Source organism: Emydura macquarii, unplaced genomic scaffold, assembly GCF_026122565.2.
Source record: "Emydura macquarii macquarii isolate MOO-44397 ecotype Brisbane River unplaced genomic scaffold, CSIRO-AGI_Emac_v2 contig_3517, whole genome shotgun sequence".
Taxonomy (NCBI): Eukaryota; Metazoa; Chordata; order Testudines; family Chelidae; genus Emydura; species Emydura macquarii.
In genome coordinates, this window is record NW_027133654.1 from 8790917 (window position 1) to 8796614 (window position 5698).

At 44.3% G+C, this 5698-nt stretch overlaps 1 long non-coding RNA gene across 1 annotated transcript; it reads left to right on the plus strand.

The window, feature by feature from the left end:
• The first annotated feature begins 220 nt into the window (after positions 1-220).
• Positions 221-3575, plus strand: LOC137145217 (uncharacterized). The gene is made up of 4 exons (XR_010917604.1): positions 221-367; positions 1031-1127; positions 1492-1591; positions 2613-3575. It is a non-coding gene; the product is annotated as an uncharacterized lncRNA (long non-coding RNA).
• The last annotated feature ends 2123 nt before the right edge of the window (positions 3576-5698 follow it).

Sequence of the window (5698 nt, forward strand, 5' to 3'; positions counted from 1 at the left end):
GGTACACCCCATGCAAGGCTTGAAGGGGTAAATTAAGCCAATTAACTTCTAGACCACACCTGGAGGACAGCCAGGGCATTCTAAGGCCTAATTTGCTGATGAAGTCCATCTGGGGGGCAGGGGGGAGGAAGAAGCTGGGCAGGGTTTGTAAAACCAGGAACCTGGCCACAGCAGGCGGCTGTGGGAAGTAGTCTGCAATCACTCCCTCGGAGAAGGGATGTGTATTAAGGCTATAGAGAGTAGCCTACAGTTATTCTATGAGAGGAGGGAGTTTGAGCTGGTACATCCAGAGAAGGGGGGAAACCAGAAGCTTTAGGAAGAAGTCCAGTGATGGAGCAACAAGGGCTGAGGAAAACAGGCAACAGTTGTAAGTATTGCATCCCTAGACTGGAATCTGGAGTAGTGGGCAGGCCTGGGATCCCTTACCGGCCTCTGGGGAAGTGGCACCCTCAGGAAAGTACTGAAGATGACTGTCTGAGACTGTGTGGAAGGACTCTGGGCAAACCCCTGGAAGGCTGAGTCACAAAGAGGAGGCTGCATTTCCTGGAGTGGGAGGGGCTGTGGGGTGAGACAGGATGGGTGAAGATGCCACCAGAGGAGCGTGCAATGCCTGACAGAGCTAATCCCTTGGATGGCAGGAAGGAGGTGCCAGCAGCTGTGAGTGGACCCTGTCACACCATGACGATGCCTAATGCTCAAAAAGATAAAGACTACTACTTAGCCAGAGACAGGATGAATGTGAGCACCAACAGGCATTATTTCAGCTTCTGGGTGAGCATGCTGCCAAAAGCACCAGTCTCCCTGCTATGCCAGTTCTGGGCCGCTCTTGAACAGAGACTACTACTCATGACCAATAAATAAATAAATATGTGCTCCTTTGTGTGTGTTTATGACGTGGACAAGCATCCACAAGGTGCTCTCCAAAAATCTCAGTTCTCTTGCAAGCTAAGCCAGGTTTCCAGAGATGACAGACTAATGCATGCTATGCTCCAAAAAGCAGGACCTGTGAATTCTGTTTTCTCATATATAGGCACAAAGATGGAAAGATGGAGAAAAGCCAGAAAACTGGGAATTAAGAGAACAGGATTCTGTTCCCAGCTCTGGAACTGATCTGCTGCATGATTTAGGTAAGTCATTTGCCTCTTCTCCAAAATAGGGATAACAACATTTACCTGTCTTTCAAATATTCTTTGAGATCTATGAATGAGAGGTGCTACATAACAGCTAAGCATTATTGTAAAGACATTGAAATATATGAGTTGCCTGGTTACTTGTGAGTTCCCTCAATACTTGGCTGACTTGCATGCCAACCAGACACAGGGGAGCTTTTATATTGTAATGGCAAGGCATGAGGAATGGCCTCTACAATGGCAATAATCCCAGGAATGGCATGGAATAAAAGTGGATATTATGTAGCATCCTTGTTGCCAGAGGTATCCTAAAATGCTTTATAGACATTGGCTGGTGCACTGACACCATGTTCTTCAGCAGCGATGAAACTGCTGTGACAACACTCCCAGAAACACCATTTTGAGTGACTGCCCTTCCTAGAGTTGCATAATCCAGCATGGGTGCCGGCAACTGTTCTGAAGTAAGTGATGGCCTCTATTTACTCATGTTTTCCCCAGCTCTGTGTTCAGAAGTACTCTACGTGGGGTTCTCTTGACTTCTTTCAAAATAGCTGAAAATCAAGACAATTCAGGTCTCCACTTAGGTCCAGTTTGATTTGATAATTTGAAGTGATGATCTCTAAACTTGGTCATTTTGGGGATCTCCCCAAGCACATAAGATCTGTTTTATTCTGTTTCTTAAACCTTATTTGCTGATGATTGTGGCGACAGTATAATATCTAGTGACCGGCACTCGCCCCCGCTCACCCCCTCCCGCTCGGCAATTACAGTAGACCTGAGACCTGACTTTATCGGGACCTTTACTGACACACCTAAGATAGCACATCTGAAATGGCAAATAATGGGACGTTGCAAAAAGCCCAGGGCAGCCATCGGCTGTTACGAATACTGCACACCCCTCCAAGTGCATAATAACTGCTGCATTTCGGCGGGCCTGGCTGAAGAGCTGTCGGCCCGCCAGCCTGATCACCTGGAGCTGCTACCTTTTCTCGCCCCCAAGTCCTCTGCTGGGCGAGAGTTGAGTCAAGTGTAACCGGTCCGAGTTTTGAATCCGAGTTTTTCTCGTGTCCCCCATTGGTCAGGCGTCATGACCCTGTTCCTCGTGGTGGTAAGATTTTAAATAGTATTCTTGTTATAGTTTTCAGGTATAAGTAACATTAATTTGATTATACTTTTGAAACTCATATAATCGTTACCTAGTGTACTCTGTGTCTTGTTCTTCTAATCTGCTTAAGTCCCCCACATCCCCTTTGCCCCAAATAAACTTGTAAATAGTTAAGAAATTGTTTTCTCAGCATGGTGCTTGGTAATCTGGGGCTTCCTTTACCTGTCTGCAACAATGATTCCAATACTGTGAGGTGCTGACCCCTCCACAGTGAGCTACTGAGTGTTCTTAGCTTCCATTGACTGTAATGGCAGTTGAAGGCCGAGTCCTGTAAGAGGCTGAGCAACAAAAGTGTTATAATTCTTATACTTCCTCAGGTGTCCTTCAGAGCATAATGAATCTGACAAGACAGAGATGGACTATCCAAGTATGGTGTTATGAGGCCTCTCTCTCTCTTGGCCATAGATGAACACTTCACCCTAAGCCCACTATTGTTTACAATAATGAGAGAAATCCATCCACCCTTTCTAAAGAAAGGGGATTCAGTGACATCTTCTCTCTCCCAGCTCTTCAGGGGAATGAGGAATCCACTTTGCACCTCTCTAATCTCCACTGTACATGTACAATTCAATGTAAAGCTGGCAGAATTAGGCACACAGTTTGCATAAAACCAAAAGGGATTGACCCTTTCCTAGCATTATACAAGCTCATTCTATCCATGCTATACGATTGGAATGGAACTGAGACGCTGCTGCTTTTAACAAAGAGCATTTACATTGTAAATCTACAAAAAGGCATCCAAATGTCCTCATTGCACCTTAATCAGAACATATTCTTCTTGTCTGAAGTCATCTGGGACATGAATGTTACCCACTCCACCTCCAAAGCAGCGTTTTCATTGTAGTAATTCAGTTACTTCACTGGGGCTAATTTCATGGTGATGTTGGATTGAAAGGTAGGAGAAACTCTGTGAGCAGTTCTTTCCTGATTTATATAGAGGTGTCCAACAAGCTTGATCACCTTCAAAGTTGGGCTAGTGTTTTAAGAGTCTGTGATCTGTGGGCTCAATTCTGCTCTTCCTTCCTGGCTTTTACACTAAAGTAAATCCATTGATTGCACTTGAGTTATTTCCAGTTATGCTATCTTAAATGAAAGCAGAACCCAACCCTCTCTGTGGCATAGGTTACTTCTAAGAGCTTGTAATACATTGAACAATTATATTCACAAGTAATCATAATAATACCTAGCTCATATCTTAATCAGTAAATAAATATTAGCCTGCTTCTCTGCCTTTTGTTCCTGATAGTCTGGGGCAGGAAGGTCCTTGCCTGGCATCTTGTGTAAATCAGAGCAGCCTCATGGCGGCTCTAACTTATACTCCTCTTCCCATGCTCCGTTTTGGGCCCTGGGTAACAGAATAATGGGATATAGCATGCTTAGGCCACACTCCCTGCACTCCAAGATGGGGGGGCTGGGAGCAGAGCTGGCATAGCAGCTCTACACTAAATCAAGGGCCCCTACACAGGCAGCATTTTCAAGAGGTCATTTCTGTCCCCTTTAAAGACCTTTAAACACCACCAGAGTGGCAAAAAGAGGCCTGAGTGTAAATGAGAATCAGGCCCACTCTCTCTCTAACTAGATCTTCTTTCAGAATGGCCTGAAAGAAGGAAATCTCTGCTTAGCTACAAAGCCAAGAGCAGAAAGAGAAATGAACGTGTAGTAATTCTATGCAGAGGTGGGAAGGGCCTTTTTAAGTCTCGCTTTACAGCTATAAAGAAGAACGAATCTGAGGGAGAGGCAGCACAAGAGGGCTGAGTAGAGCTTTGGAGAACTCCTAGGGTCATGTCTGCAGGGCCTGCCTGAGCCTGCCTGGGTGACTGACAAGCATTCCAGGGCAGGGAGAGTAAAAGTTTTCTGATCTTCAAATCACTACTGAACTTCTGCTAAAGTCACATCAAATAACAGGAGTCAGAGAAGCCTGAAGTGTCAGAGATTTTGCAAAATGGGCATTAAGAAAAAAGCCAGCGGGAAGTTTTCAAGACAAACAAATGGAAAAAGCCCAACACTAAATAGTCATTTAAAAAAGGAGAAACAGCATCTTGCTGTATAGTCCCCTCTGCCACCTCAGCCCCTCTGCTCTGCCAATGAAACTTCATAGCCATCACAGCAGAGGGGGTTTTGGGGAGACACTTGAAGAAGCAAATAAATCAACGTGCATAAAGGACTTTAGTCTATAATTACAGTCCCCTTATCATAGCCAGACCAAAAGCCAGATTGAAAAAGACTAAGGAAATCATAGAAATTTAATTCATACTACGGCACTCCCAATATCTTCAGAATCTCAGTGGACAAAACCACCTCAGAAAGTTTATCTAGGAAAGATACAGTGTTTGGTTCCACCTGACGCAGGATTTACTACCGTAGAGATGTACAATCTAAGCTGAATCTGAACTTCTTGCCTATGAAGGAGGTGAAATATTCCTCACAGTGAGAGAGTGTGGATTCTGTCTCTGATTCACCAGGCTGCTTACAACTTGGAGCATTACCTCTGATTGGGAGTTCACGGTTGCCATGGTGGAGAAGAAAAAGGCTTTCTAGGCTTCCACTACACCCATGACACAGTACTTCAAAAATGTCTCCATGTTACAATTGATCAGAATCAGAGTACAATTTCAACCACTGATGTCCTAACTTCTCCCCTTCATCTTCGTTTATCACATGTTATTTTTGCCAACGTTAGCACACAAAAGAAGGGGACAACTAGAAGCTACTTAACTGATGGCTAAGCACAGAAGATTAGCACAATAGTCTGTGAGGCTATCAGTAACATATTGACCAGTTCTATATTATTCTTCCTTGGAGTAACTGGAATCCAGCTAGATCTATCAATCAGACTGAAAATCAATAAAATGCCTCTTTCAGAGGTAGTAACAATGGTCTTGTGCTGCATTTGGACCAGTGCTGCCGCCATTAGTCCATGGAGTGACTGACTCATGTCCTCAACAGCATCGTTGCTGTTCTCATTCCACTATGGTGGTTCTTCACTCTTGCCTGTCTTCATGTCTGCTGCACCTCAGACTACAGTCCAGTTGGGTAGCTGGAAGGTGTGGTAGAGAAATGTCATGTAAACTCAAAAAACTCCATATCACAGAATTGCTGTTACTGTAAACTTAAAATAAAATCACCATTAGATCAAAAAAAAAAAACCAACCACCTCCAAGGACACATTTCTGGAGGCTAAACAGCTGACTGTTAGCTGACCATTTACTGCACAAAGACAGACCGACTGTAAACAAAACTGAGGGGGTTGAAAATGACCTTCCTAACAAAGGCTATTAAAGTTTATGTTCCCTGTAACTTGAAAGCCACAAACACTGAAAGAGCCATCTGTATTAAACCATGGCTGGGACCATGTTCATTAGTTGGCTGGCTGTAAATACAGACTCCCCCCAGCACAAAAGGT